A 19,555-nucleotide genomic window follows, 5' to 3' on the forward strand; every position below is an offset into this window, starting at 1 on the left:
CCTTCTTCCACTCCCTCATCTCCCTCTGTACCGCTCATACCCTCTCTAACTGCCCTGCTCCCTTCCTGCCTATCTCTATCCTCAATCTGTCCCTTACTGCTTATCCTTTCTATTTGCCCTCTGCTCTTACTCTATCGCTATCGCCTACTGTCCCTTAGCCTCTCTATCTGCTCTCTTACTGCTTATACTCTATCTCTATCTGCTCTCAGATTCCCTTAATCTGTCTTCCTCTTCACTTCTTCACTGACCCTTTCTCGACCGGCACAAGGGCAAAGGTCCTTCCAAAACCCATTAAACAAGAACCTGTCACATTTTCACCAGACATGATGGTGCCATTATTCCTATGTGGGTCAACAGAAACACTACACTAATTAAACCCGAAATGCACTTAGCCAACCGTAACAGTATTATATAATATAAATATATAATACATAAATATTTATATCGGTGTGTCTTTATGTTTGTGCCATATTTGTTCCACCGCCCCACCGCTTGACAACAGGTTTTGGTCAGATTATGACTCCGTAAGATAGTGGTGCGACAAAAAGAGAATGATCGATTTTATCTTAAAAATTACTGGCTCGATTTGATGGACAAAATCCTTGAGAGGCAGTGCTCCAGCATGACCGCAATCCAGTGAGTGGAACAAGTAAAAGGTGAAAAAGACTCCAACATACAAATACATGCATACATACGTACGCACACACACACACACACACACACACACACACACCACACACACACACACACACACACACACACACACATATATATATATATATATATATATATATATATATATATATATATATATATATATATTATATATATATACATACCTACATATATGTATACGCAACATAGACAATGTTATGCGATTGTTTACTCCGTGATAATATAATGTATAGTGGGAAAAAAAGCAGGATTGAATTCTATTCTGTGGAGATGCTTAACATTAGTCAAAGATTTCAAAACACTGAAGAAATATTGGCATTCTATCAGCTTTAAAAGATATTTTGAAACACTTATGTATCTGGATGTTTGCCTAAATATTAACATGGTTCATTGAATATTATTTCGGCTTAGAATAATAGCTCTCTATCTCATTGTTTGTATTGTTAACGCTTTAAGTTTGTTATATTATCTTTCGTTCTATTTTTGTTTTTGTTATTCAGGCGCTGACCGGACAGAATCGATAGATCGCCGGTGAAAATGATTAGTGGCATTTCGTGCGTCTTTACGTTCTGTGTTCAAATTCCGGCGAAGTTACTTTGCCTTTCATCCGTTCGAAGTCGATAAAATAAGCACCAGTGAACCACTGGGATCGACTAGTCCCACCTCCCATAAAAGTTCAGGCCTTGTAGAAAGGATAAAATAACTACCAGTGGAAAAGTTTGGTCGCTGTAATAGATCAGCACCCCTCCCCTTCAAATTGCTGGCCTTGTACCAGTATTTGAAACCACTATTAGTGTTACTCAGCCGAACAACTGACAGACCCGTTAGCATGTCAGAGTAAATATTTAGCCTTATTTCCTATGCCTTTAAGCTCTGAGGTCAAACTCCAGCGTGGTCGACTTTACTTTTCATCTTTTCAGGTTTCAGGAAATAAACACTAGGTTGACGTAATCGAAGATCTCCTCCCGCAAATTTAAGAGTTTGAGTCTAGAGTACAAAAATATTATCATTATTATTATTATTATTATTATTGAGTGAGAGAGCAGTGCATGCCATCAAAGTGACACTGGGGTAAAATATAAGAAGCCCAGTATACCCATCATGACTACCCGTCTGATAAGGGTACACCAGGCACATGCATCACAACCATATGTGCGCGACGTGATGATCTCATATCAAGATAAACAGCACATGACCTTGTAGGTGGGGCCCAGTTAGAATTTTCTTCTGGTCGAGTAACCCATCCTGCTCAAAAGGTCCCTGAGTAAGGGTTGTTTAAGGATGTTGAACGAAACACCCATGTTTCCAGAGGTGAATTATTCAAACCCCAAAGAATCCCTCTCAACACATGGCTATGATACTCCCCCACTACTTCTGCTCGTGATCGCCAGCCACTAAGGGACATGCTCAACTGGTTAAGGTGAAACAAGTGACAAGCAAATCTGTGGTATTGAGCAGAATATTTGCTGTAGCCCATTTTTTATACCAAGACAAAACAATGTACATGATAACACTTCCAATCAGTTAAGATCAGAAGCCTGAGAACCACTGCCTGGTACTGCATCAGGGCATTTATTATTATTATCATTACTATTATTATTATTATTATTAATATTATTATTATTATTATTATTATTATTATTATTATTATTATTATTATTATTATTATTATTATTATTATTATTATTATTATTATTATTATTATTATTATTATTATTATTATTATTATTATTATATTATTATTATTATTATTCAGTAGTTTTATTTTTATAGCGTGCTTTCACTTCACTACCGAGCGCAGCTCTGTGTGCCTTGGGAATATGCTGTGATTTGTTGTGATGCTCTGATGGTTATTGTATGGAAAGTGTTCTGCGTAGGATGTGTGCAGTGCTTAGTAGTGCAATTTTCTGTATGTTATATGTGTTTGTAAGTCCTGGTGTTTTTGTTATGTATTTGTTTGAATATTTTTTTATCATGTCTAATGCACCTACTATGATAGGAATTGTTTCTGTTTTCAGAATCCACATTCTAGTTACCTCTATTTCCAGGCCTTTGTATTTTGAGAGTTTCTCCATTTCTTTTAGAGACACGTTGTCATCTGCCGGTATTGATACATCAATTAGAAAGCATTTTTTTCCTTCATTATCTCTGACAACTATATCTGGTCTGTTGGCCTTAATTTCTCTATCTGTGTGTATCGGCGTATCCCAGAGTATGGTTGCTTTTTCGTTTTCTGTGACCTTTTCTGGTGTGTGCCTATACCATCTTTTTCTGTTGTTATTCCATAATGTTGGCATAGATTCCAATGTATGTAGGTTCCAACTCTGTCATGTCTGTGAATATATTCCTTCTTAGCCAGGACTGGGCAGCTAGAGATAATATGATTTATTGTTTCTTGTCCATCTCCACATATTCTGCAGTTACTGGTAATATTTCTTTATACTGAGAACAGTTTTTTGTTTTGCTCGTGTTTTGTCGCTATCTGGATGTTTTCCTTCCTTCTGAAGTAGATATTTTTGCAGTCCTATGGTGGTTATTTTATAGTAGTTTTCCAGCTGTATAAGGCCTCTACCACCTTCTATACGTTGTATATATAGTCTTTCTATGTCAGATTTTGGGTGATGCATCCTAGATCCTGTCATTATTTTTCTTGTTTTCCTATCTATTTTGGTCAGTTCATTCGTGTCCAGTTAAGGATATTGTAGCTGTAACTTATAACTGGGACAGCTAAAGTGTTGATACCTATTATCTTGTTTTTAGCATTGAGCTCTGTTTTTAGTATTGATCTAACTCGTCTATAATATTCTTTTTTTATTTTCTCTTTCATTTGTGTGTGTTGTGTCTTATCTAGTTCATGGATTCCTAAGTATTTGTAAGTTTGGCTTTGGTCTAATTCTTTTATTTCATTGGTTTTATCTAGTGTGATGTTGTTACTCTTAACTAGTTTTCCTCTTTTCATGGTTACTTTGGCGCATTTTTCTAATCCAAATTTCATATCTATTTCTTTGGTAAATCCATTAACTGTCTTTAATAGTGTTTCCAGCTGTTTGTCATTTGCAGCGTATAGTTTTAGGTCATCCATATATAAAAGGTGGCTGATCGTTTTGCCGTAACATTTATATCCGCATCCAGTTCTATTTAACATATCAGATAGAGGTGACAGTGCCAAGCAGAAAAGGAGTGGAGAGAGCGTGTCTCCCTGGAATATTCCTCTTCTAATGGGGATGTCTTTGGTTTTCATGAGTCCCTCTTTTGTTTGGAGGTGTAGGACTGTTTGCCATTTATTCATAGAGTGCTCTATGAATTTTATGATTGTTGGTGCTACTTTGTTAATGGCTAGTGTTTCGAGGATCCATGTGGGGGATGCTATCAAACGCCTTTCTGTAGTCAATCCAGGCCATACTGAGGCCTTTCTTCTTTCTGTGGCTGTCTTCAGTTATGGCTTTATTAATCATTAGTTGATCTTTACTGCCATATGAGCCTTTGCGGCATCCTTTCTGCTCTTCTGGGAACTGTTTGTTTTCGTCCAGGTGCTTGTTCTGCCTTTGCGATATCACTGCAGTAAATGCCTTGAACATAGTAGGGAGGCGGGTTATTGGTCTGTAGTTTTCTGGTTTTGCTGTTTCATTTGATTTAGGAATTAAGATGGTTTTCCCCTTCGTGAGCCATTCAGGCATTGTCTCTGGCTCTGCTAGTATGTTGATAAAGTTTTCAGCCAGCTTTTTGTGCATTCCTGTTAGATATTTCAACCAGAAGTTGGGGATCTTGTCATGCCCAGGTGCCTTCCAGTTGCTTAGTCTTTGCAGTGCCTGGGTGACCTCTTCAGTTGTTATGGGGGTCCAAAGTTGTTCAGATGCCGAGTTTGTTATTTTGATACTCCTTTTTTTTGGTTGTTCGTTCGCCGATCATATTTCTCTCCAGAATTCTTCCAATTCTTTTGCCGTTGGTGCTGCAGTGACTTCTATTTTATTTTTGCCCAGTTCTTGGTAGAACCTTTTGGGGTTGGAGTTGAACTTTTTGTTTTGTTCAAAGAAGTGTTGGCGTTTCTCGTACCGGCGGATCCTTTGTGCTTTGGCAAGGATATCTTGCTTCAGCTTTTCTTTTATCTCAGGCAAATCTTTCTCTGTGATGTTATATTTGCGGAGTATTTTTGTTTACTTTTTGTTGCTCAGTAGCGTTGATTGTTTGCTGATTTCATTAAGAATCGACAGGTCTTTTCTAATTTTTTAAATTTTGTTTTGGATGTTATTTATCCACAGGGTTTGTTTGGGTGGTGGTGGTACTCCTGTTTGGACGGGTTTGATTGAGTATCCAGGTTCTTTTGTGGCTGCAGTGGCTGCTGCGTATATTAAGTCATTTAGCTCAGTGATATCACTTTTTTTGTTTCGGTGGCTATTAGTTCCGTGACGGTTAGGTTTATGCTTTTTATAATTGGTGTTGATATTTCGTTTATTTTGATTCTTGGGAGGTATGGTCGGTGGTCCATTTTGAGCTCTGTGGTTTTCAGTTCTTTGATTATTTTATTTTTTATATTATCATAATCATTAGGCTCCCCTTCGTTGTTTACATCGTGTTTGTTGGGAATGTTGCGTTTGTCTTCGTGTTTTATAGTTTCTGTGTTTATATTATTGGGCATTGTTGTGTGGCTTCTATCTATATTTTCCTGGTGTATTTTTTCTTTAAGATGTTCTATCTCTAGTTCTGATATTTTTTTGTGTTGAGAATGTATCTTCGTACGTTAGCTAATTTATTAGGGTTCATTGCTGTATCCAAGTCTATATCTCTATTATTTTCCTTCCATATTTTATATGTATGTGTTGTTGTATTTTCATTTTTTGGATAGAGCACTGCTGTGAAGTATGCGTGTAAGATAGAAATGTATTCCTCACGTGTCCATTTACGTCTTTTGGATTTTATTTGCGGGACATGAGGTACAACGTCCGGCCCATTATTTTGACGGTCGTCATTTTCGTAAGGTATCGGTCCGTTTATTTCTGTTGTCACATTATTTCGCACGTGTAGTTTTCCGTACATTTTTTGTTGTAAGTTTAATGTACGTACCGCTCGATTGTTAATCTTGGGTTGAATAGTATCGGTGGCATTTAATTTCTTCGTAGTTCCTTTGTACATGGTGTTTGGGGTCGGGAATGATCGTGATGTTCCACGCATGTTTACATGTGTTGTGTTAGAGGTGGAGATGAAATCGAGTCCAAATACATCATTTCGTTTCGAAAATAGTAGTAAATTTCAGTTGGTATTACTTACTCGGATAGAGTTCAATTCTTTGTTAGTAAATCTTTGGCTCCATTGGATGTCCTTGTTTTCGATGTTTGTGGATAGATTTCGGAGCTCTGTATTTTCCTTCTTACATATTATTATTATTATCATATCATATCATATCATATCATATCATATCATATCATAACATATCATTTTCATATCATATCATATCATATCATATCATTATCATTTTCATATCATATCATATCATTATCATTTTCATATCATTATCATTTTCATATCATAACATTATCATATCATATCATATCATATCATTATCATTTTCATATCATATCATATCATTATCATTTTCATATCATATCATTTTCATATCATATCATATCATATCATTATCATTTTCATATCATATCATATCATTATCATTTTCATATCATATCATATCATATCATTATAATTATCATTTTCATATCATATCATATCATATCATTATCATTTTCATAAAATATCATATCATTATCATTTTCATATCATATCATATCATATCATTATCATTTTCATGTCATATCATATCATATCATTATCATTATCATTTTCATATCATATCATATCATATCATTATCATATTCATACCATATCATATCATTATCATTTTCATATCATATCATATCATATCATTATCATTTTCATATCATATCATATCATATCCTTATCATATTCATATCATATCAGATCATTATCATTTTCATATCATATCATATCATATCATTATCATTTTCATATCATATTATATCATATCATTATCATTTTCATATCATATCATATCATTATCGTTTTCATATATCATATCATATCATTTTCATATCATATCATATCATTTTCATATCATATCATATCATATCATTTTCATATCATATCATATCATATCATTTTCATATCATATCATATCATATCATTTTCATATCATATCATATCATTTTCATATCATATCATATCATATCATTTTTATATCATATCATATCATATCATTTTCATATCATATCATTATCAATTTCATATCATATCATATCATTATCATTTTCATATCATATCATATCATTATCATTTTCATATCATATCATTAACATTTTCATATCATTATCATTATCATTTTCATATCATATCATATCATATCATAATCATTTTCATATCATATCATTATCATTTTCATATCATTATCATATCATATCATTATCATTTTCATATCATACCATTATCATTTTCATATCATAGCATTATCATATCATTATCATTTTCATATCATATCATATCATATCATTATCATTTACATATCATATCATATCATATTATTATCATTTTCATATCATATATCATTATCATTTTCATATCATATCATATCATTATCATTATCATATCATATCATATCATATCATTATCATTTTCATATCATATCATTATCATATTCATATCATATCATTATCATTTTCATATCATATCATTATCATTTTCATATCATATCATATCATTATCATTTTCATATCATATCATATCATATCATTTTCATATCATATCATTATCATTTTCATATCATTATCATATCATATCATTATCATTTTCATATCATATCATATCATATCATTATCATTTTCATATCATATCATATCATATCATTATCATTTTCATATCATATAATATCATATCATTATCATTTTCATATCATATCATTATCATTTTCATATCATTATCATTATCATTTTCATATCATATCATATCATATCATTATCATTTTCATAACAAATCATATCATATCATTATCATTTTCATATCATATCATTATCATTTTCATATCATATCATATCATTATCATTTTCATATCATATCATATCATTATCATTTTCATATCATTATCATATCATTATCATTTTCATATCATATCATTATCATTTTCATATCATATCATTATCATTTTCGTATCATAACATATCATATCATTATCATTTTCATATCATATCATATCATTTTCATATCATATCATATCATTTTCATATCATATCATTATCATTTTCATATCATATCATTATCATTTTCATATCATATCATATCATATCATTATCATTTTCATATCATTATCATTTTCATATCATATCATATCATATCATTATAATTTTCATATCATATCATATCATTATCATTTTCATATCATATCATATCATATCATTATCATTTTCCTATCATATCATATCATTATCATTTTCATATCATATCATATCATATCATTAACATTTTCATATCATATCACATCATTATCATTTTCATATATCATATCATATCATTTACATATCATATCATATCATATCATTTTCATATCATATCATATCATATCATTTTCATATCATATCATATCATATCATTTTCATATCATATCATATCATTTTCATATCATATCATATCATATCATTTTTATATCATATCATATCATATCATTTTCATATCATATCATTATCATTTTCATATCATATCATATCATTATCATTTTCATATCATATCATATCATTATCATTTTCATATCATATCATTAACATTTTCATATCATTATCATTATCATTTTCATATCATATCATATCATATCATAATCATTTTCATATCATATCATAATCATTTTCATATCATATCATATCATTTTCATATCATATCATCATCATTTTCATATCATATCATATCATTATCATTTTCATATCATATCATATCATTATCATTTTCATATCATATCATAACATTTTCATATCATTATCATTCATATCATTTTCATATCATATCATATCATATCATTATCATTTTCATATCATTATCATATCATATCATTATCATTTTCATATCATACCGTTATCATTTTCATATCATATCATTATCATATCATTATCATTTTCATATCATATCATATCATATCATTATCATTTTCATATCATATCATATCATATTATTATCATTTTCATATCATATATCATCATCATTTTCATATCATATCATATCATTATCTTTATCATAACATATCATATCATATCATTATCATTTTCATATCATATCATTATCATTTTCATATCATATCATTATCATTATCATATCATATCATTATCATTTTCATATCATATCATATCATATCATATCATATCATTATCATTTTCATATCATATCATATCATATCATTATCATTTTCATATCATATCATATCATATCATTATCATTTTCATATCATTATCATTTTCATAGCATATCATATAATATCATTATAATTTTCATATCATATCATATCATTATCATTTTCATATCATATCATATCATATCATTATCATTTTCCTATCATATCATATCATTATCATTTTCATATCATATCATATCATATCATTATCATTTTCATATCATATCATATCATTATCATTTTCATATATCATATCATATCATTTTCATATCATATCATATCATATCATTTACATATCATATCATATCATATCATTTTCATATCATATCATATCATATCATTGTCATATCATATCATAACATATCATTTTCATATCATATCATATCATTTTCATATTATATCATATCATATCATTTTTATATCATATCATATCATATCATTTTCATATCATATCATTATCATTTTCATATCATATCATTATCATTTTCATATCATATCATATCATTATCATTTTCATATCATATCATTAACATTTTCATATCATTATCATTATCATTTTCATATCATATCATATCATATCATATCATAATAATTTTCATATCATATCATAATCATTTTCATATCATATCATATCATTTTCATATCATATCATCATCATTTTCATATCATATCATATCATTATAATTTTCATATCATATCATATCATTATCATTTTCATATCATATCATTAACATTTTCATATCATTACATTATCATTTTCATAACATATCATATCATATCATAATCATTTTCATATCATATCATTATCATTTTCATATCATTATCATATCATATCATTATCATTTTCATATCATACCATTATCATTTTCATATCATATCATTATCATATCATTATCATTTTCATATCATATCATATCACATCATTATCATTTTCATATCATATCATATCATATTATTATCATTTTCATATCATATATCATTATCATTTTCATATCATATCATATCATTATCTTTATCATATCATATCATATCATATCATTATCATTTTCATATCATATCATTATCATTTTCATATCATATCATTATCATTTTCATATCATATCATATCATTATCATTTTCATATCATATCATATCATATCATTTTCATATCATATCATTATCATTTTCATATCATTATCATATCATATCATTATCATTTTCATATCATATTATATCATATCTTTATCATTTTCATATCATATCATATCATTATCGTTTTCATATATCATATCATATCATTTTCATATCATATCATTTTCATATCATATCATATCATATCATTTTCATATCATATCATATCATATCATTTTCATATCATATCATATCATATCATTTTCATATCATATCATATCATTTTCATATCATATCATATCATATCATTTTTATATCATATCATATCATATCATTAACATTTTCATATCATTATCATTATCATTTTCATATCATATCATATCATATCATAATCATTTTCATATCATATCATTATCATTTTCATATCATTATCATATCATATCATTATCATTTTCATATCATACCATTATCATTTTCATATCATAGCATTATCATATCATTATCATTTTCATATCATATCATATCATATCATTATCATTTTCATATCATATCATATCATATTATTATCATTTTCATATCATATATCATTATCATTTTCATATCATATCATATCATTATCATTATCATATCATATCATATCATATCATTATCATTTTCATATCATATCATTATCATATTCATATCATATCATTATCATTTTCATATCATATCATTATCATTTTCATATCATATCATATCATTATCATTTTCATATCATATATCATATCATTTTCATATCATATCATTATCATTTTCATATCATATCATATCATATCATTATCATTTTCATATCATATCATATCATATCATTATCATTTTCATATCATATCATATCATATCATTATCATTTTCATATCATATAATATCATATCATTATCATTTTCATATCATATCATTATCATTTTCATATCATTATCATTATCATTTTCATATCATATCATATCATATCATTATCATTTTCATATCATATCATATCATTATCATTTTCATATCATATCATTATCATTTTCATATCATATCATATCATTATCATTTTCATATCATATCATATCATTATCATTTTCATATCATATATCATATCATTTTCATATCATATCATTATCATTTTCATATCATATCATATCATATCATTATCATTTTCATATCATATCATATCATATCATTATCATTTTCATATCATATCATATCATATCATTATCATTTTCATATCATTATCATATCATTATCATTTTCATATCATATCATTATCATTTTCATATCATATCATTATCATTTTCGTATCATAACATATCATATCATTATCATTTTCATATCATATCATTATCATTTTCATATCATATCATTATCATTTTCATATCATATCATTATCATTTTCATATCATATCATTATCATTTTCATATCATATCATATCATATCATTATCATTTTCATATCATTATCATTTTCATATCATATCATATCATATCATTATAATTTTCATATCATATCATATCATTATCATTTTCATATCATATCATATCATATCATTATCATTTTCCTATCATATCATATCATTATCATTTTCATATCATATCATATCATATCATTATCATTTTCATATCATATCCATCATTATCATTTTCATATATATCATATCATTTTCATATCATATCATATCATATCATTTTTCATATCATCATCATATCATATCATTTTCATATCATATCATATCATATCATTTTCATATCATATCATATCATTTTCATATCATATCATATCATATCATTTTATATATCATATCATATCATATCATTTTCATATCATATCATTATCATTTTCATATCATATCATATCATTATCATTTTCATATCATATCATATCATTATCATTTTCATATCATATCATTAACATTTTCATATCATTATCATTATCATTTTCATATCATATCATATCATATCATAATTTTTCATATCATATCATAATCATTTTCATATCATATCATTCATCATTTTCATATCATATCATCATCATTTTCATATCATATATCATTATCATTTTCATATCATATCATATCATTATCATTTCATATCATATCATTAACATACATTTTCATATAATAATCATTATCATTTCATATCATATCATATCATATCATTATCATTTTCATATCATTATCATATCATATCATTATCATTTTCATATCATACCATTATCATTTTCATATCATATCATTATCATATCATTATCATTTTCATATCATATCATATCATATCATTATCATTTTCATATCATATCATATCATATTATTATCATTTTCATATCATATATCATTATCATTTTCATATCATATCATATCATTATCTTTATCATATCATATCATATCATATCATTATCATTTTCATATCATATCATTATCATTTTCATATCATATCATTATCATTATCATATCATATCATTATCATTTTCATATCATATCATATCATATCATATCATATCATTATCATTTTCCTATCATATCATATCATTATCATTTTCATATCATATCATATCATATCATTATCATTTTCATATCATATCACATCATTATCATTTTCATATATCATATCATATCATTTTCATATCATATCATATCATATCATTTTCATATCATATCATATCATATCATTTTCATATCATATAATATCATATCATTTTCATATCATATCATATCATTTTCATATCGTATCATATCATATCATTTTTAATCATATATCATATCATATCATTTTCATATCATATCATTATCATTTTCATATCATATCATATCATTATCATTTTCATATCATATCATATCATTATCATTTTCATATCATATCATTAACATTTTCATATCATTATCATTATCATTTTCATATCATATCATATCATATCATAATCATTTTCATATCATATCATAATCATTTTCATATCATATCATATCATTTTCATATCATATCATCATCATCTTCATATCATATCATATCATTATCATTTTCATATCATATCATATCATTATCATTTTCATATCATATCATTAACATTTTCATATCATTATCATTATCATTTTCATATCATATCATATCATATCATTATCATTTTCATATCATTATCATATCATATCATTATCATTTTCATATCATACCATTATCATTTTCATATCATATCATTATCATATCATTATCATTTTCATATCATATCATATCATATCATTATCATTTTCATATCATATCATATCATATTATTATCATTTTCATATCATATCATATCATTATCTTTATCATATCATATCATATCATATCATTATCATTTTCATATCATATCATTATCATTTTCATATCATATCATTATCATTTTCATATCATATCATTATCATTATCATATCATATCATTATCATTTTCATATCATATCATATCATTATCATTTTCATATCATATCATATCATTATCATTTTCATATCATATCATATCATATCATTTTCATATCATATCATATCATATCATTTTCATATAATATCATATCATATCATTTTCATATCATATAATATCATATCATTTTCATATCATACCATATCATATCATTTTCATATCATATCCTATCATATCATTTTCATATCATATCATATCATTTTCATATCATATCATATCATATCATTTTCATATAATATCATATCATATTATTTTCATATCATATCATTATCATTTTCATATCATATCATATCATTATAATTTTCATATCATATCATATCATTATCATTTTCATATCATATCATTAACATTTTCATATCATTATCATTGTCATTTTCATATCATATCATATCATACCATAATCATTTTGATATCATATCATTATCATTTTCATATCATTATCATATCATTATCATTTTCATATCATATCATATCATATCATTATCATTTTCATATCATATCATATCATATTATTATCATTTTCATATCATATATCATTATCATTTTCATATCATATCATATAATTATCATTATCATATCATTATCATATCATTATCATTTTCATATCATATCATTATCATTTTCATATCATATCATTATCATCTTCGTATCAAATCATATCATTATCATTTTCATATCATATCATTATCATTTTCATATCATATCATTATCATTTTCATATCATATCATATCATATCATTATCACTTTTATATCATTATCATTTTCATATCATATCATATCATATCATTATAATTTTCATATCATATCATATCATTATCATTTTCATATCATATCATATCATATCATTATCATTTTCCTATCATATCATATCATTATCATTTTCATATCATGTCATATCATATCATTATCATTTTCATATCATATCATATCATATCATTTTCATATCATATCATATCATATCATTTTCATATCATATCATATCATATCATTTTCATATCATATCATATCATATCAATTTCATATCATATCCTATCATTTTCATATCATATCATATCATATCATTTTTATATCATATCATATCATATCATTTCCATATCATATCATTATCATTCTCATATCATATCTATCATTATCATTTTCATATCATATCATATCATGTCATTATCATTTTCATATCATAACATTATCATTTTCATATATCATATCATTATCATTTTCATATCATAACATTATCATTTTCATATATCATATCATTATCATTTTCATATCATATCATATCATTATCATTTTTATATCATATCATATCATTATCATTTTCATATCATATCATATCATTATCATTTTCATATCATATCATATCATATCATTTTCATATATTATCATATCATATCATTTTCATATAATATCATATCATATCATTTTCATATCATAAAATATCATATCATTTTCATATCATATCATATCATATCATTTTCATATCATATCCTATCATATCATTTTCATATCATATCATATCATTTCCATATCATATCATATCATATCATTTTCATATCATATCATATATTATTTTCATATCATATCATTATCATTTTCATATCATATCATATCATTATAATTTTCATATCATTCATATCATTATCATTTTCATATCATATCATTAACATTTTCATATCATTATCATTGTCATTTTCATATCATATCATATCATATCATAATCATTTTGATATCATATCATTATCATTTTCATATCATTATCATATCATTATCATTTTCATATCATATCATATCATATCATCATTTTCATATCATATCATATCATATTATTATCATTTTCATATCATATATCATTATCATTTTCATATCATATCATATAATTATCATTATCATATCATATCATATCATATCATTATTATTTTCATATCATATCATATCATATCATTTTCATATCATATCATATCATATTCATATCATATCATATCATATCATTTTTATATCATATCATATCATATCATTTTCATATCATATCATTATCATTTTCATATCATATCATATCATTATCATTTTCATATCATATCATTAACATTTTCATATCATTATCATTATCATTTTCATATCATATCATATCATATCATAATCATTTTCATATCATATCATTATCATTTTCATATCATTATCATATCATATCATTATCATTTTCATATCATACCATTATCATTTTCATATCATATCATTATCATATCATTATCATTTTCATATCATATCATCATATCATTATCATTTTCATATCATATCATATCATATTATTATCATTTTCATATCATATATCATTATCATTTCATATCATATCATATCATTATCATTATCATATCATATCATATCATATCATTAATCATTTTCATATCATATCATTATCATTTTCGTGTCATATCATATCATTATCATTTTCATATCATATCATTATAATTTTCATATCATATCATTATCATTTTCATATCATATCATTATCATTTTCATAACATATCATATCATATCATTATCATTTTAATATCATTATCATTTTCATATCATATCATATCATATCATTATAATTTTCCTATCATATCATATCATTATCATTTTCATATCATATCATATCATATCATTATCATTTTCCTATCATATCATATCATTATCATTTTCATATCATATCATATCATATCATTATCATTTTCATATCATATCATATTATTATCATTTTCATATATCATATCATATCATTTTCATATCATATCATATCATATCATTTTCATATCATATCATATCATATCATTTTCATATATCATATCATATCATTTTCATATCATATCATATCATATCAATTTCATATCATATCATATCATTTTCATATCATATCATATCATATCATTTTTATATCATATCATCTATCATATCATTTTCATATCATATCATTATCATCATTCTCATGTCATATCTATCATTATCATTTTCATATCATATCATATCATGTCATTATCATTTTCATATCATAACATTATCATTTTCATATATCATATCATTATCATTTTCATATCATATCATATCATTATCATTTTCATATCATATCATATCATATCATTATCTTTTTCATGTCATATCATATCATTATCATTTTCATATCATATCATATCATTATCATTTTCATATCATATCATATCATATCATTATCATTTTCATATCATATCATATCATATTATTATCATTTTCATATCATATATCATTATCATTTTCATATCTTATCATATCATTATCATTATCATATCATATCATATCATATCATTATCATTTTCATATCATATCATTATCATTTTCGTATCATATTATATCATTATCATTTTCATATCATATCATTATAATTTTCATATCATATCATTATCATTTTCATATCATATCATTATCATTTTCATATCATATCATATCATATCATTATCATTTTCATATCATATCATATCATATCATTATCATTTTCCTATCATATCATATCATTATCATTTTCATATCATATCATATCATATCATTAACATTTTCATATCATATCATATCATTATCATTTTCATATATCATATCATATCATTTTCATATCATATCATATCATATCATTTTCATATCATATCATATCATATCATTTTCTTATATTATCATATCATATCATTTTCATATAATATCATATCATATCATTTTCATATCATAAAATATCATATCATTTTCATATCATATCATATCATATCATTTTCATATCATATCCTATCATATCATTTTCATATCATATCATATCATTTCCATATCATATCATATCATATCATTTTCATATCATATCATATCATATTATTTTCATATCATATCATTATCATTTTCATATCATATCATATCATTATAATTTTCATATCATTCATATCATTATCATTTTCATATCATATCATTAACATTTTCATATCATTATCATTGTCATTTTCATATCATATCATATCATATCATAATCATTTTGATATCATATCATTATCATTTTCATATCATTATCATATCATTTCATTTTCATATCATATCATATCATATCATTATCATTTTCATATCATATCATATCATATTATTCATTTTCATATCATATATCATTATCATTTTCATATCATATCATATAATTTAATCATTATCATATCATATCATATCATATCATTATTATTTTCATATCATATCATATCATATCATTTTCATATCATATCATATCATATTCATATCATAACATATCATATCATTTTTATATCATATCATATCATATCATTTTCATATCATATCATTATCATTTTCATATCATATCATATCATAATCATTTTCATATCATATCATTATCATTTTCATATCATTATCATATCATATCATTATCATATTCATATCATACCATTATCATTTTCATATCATATCATTATCATATCATTATCATTTTCATATCATATCATATCATATCATTATCATTTTCATATCATATCATATCATATTATTATCATTTTCATATCATATATCATTATCATTTTCATATCATATCATATCATTATCATTATCATATCATATCATATCATATCATTATCATTTTCATATCATATCATTATCATTTTCGTATCATATCATATCATTATCATTTTCATATCATATCATTATAATTTTCATATCATATCATTATCATTTTCATATCATATCATTATCATTTTCATATCATATCATATCATATCATTATCATTTTAATATCATTATCATTTTCATATCATATCATATCATATCATTATAATTTTCCTATCATATCATATCATTATCATTTTCATATCATATATCATATCATTATCATTTTCCTATCATATCATATCATTATCATTTTCATATCATATCATATCATATCATTATCATTTTCATATCATATCATATCATTATCATTTTCATATATCATATCATATCATTTTCATATCATATCATATCATATCATTTTCATATCATATCATATCATATCATTTTCATATATCATATCATATCATTTTCATATCATATCATATCATATCAATTTCATATCATATCATATCATTTTCATATCATATCATATCATATCATTTTTATATCATATCATATCATATCATTTTCATATCATATCATTATCATTCTCATGTCATATCTATCATTATCATTTTCATATCATATCATATCATGTCATTATCATTTTCATATCATAACATTATCATTTTCATATATCATATCATTATCATTTTCATATCATATCATATCATTATCATTTTCATATCATATCATATAATATCATTATCATTTTCATGTCATATCATATCATTATCATTTTCATATCATATCATATCATTATCATTTTCATATCATATCATATCATATCATTATCATTTTCATATCATATCATATCATATTATTATCATTTTCATATCATATATCATTATCATTTTCATATCTTATCATATCATTATCATTATCATATCATATCATATCATATCATTATCATTTTCATATCATATCATTATCATTTTCGTATCATATTATATCATTATCATTTTCATATCATATCATTATAATTTTCATATCATATCATATCATATCATTATCATTTTCATATCATATCATTATCATTTTCATATCATATCATATCATATCATTATCATTTTCATATTATATCATATCATATCATTATCATTTTCATATCATATCATATCATATCATTATCATTTTCCTATCATATCATATCATTATCATTTTCATATCATATCATATCATATCATTAACATTTTCATATCATATCATATCATTATCATTTTCATATATCATATCATATCATATC

Source organism: Octopus sinensis, linkage group LG19, assembly GCF_006345805.1.
Source record: "Octopus sinensis linkage group LG19, ASM634580v1, whole genome shotgun sequence".
NCBI lineage: Eukaryota > Metazoa > Mollusca > Cephalopoda > Octopoda > Octopodidae > Octopus > Octopus sinensis.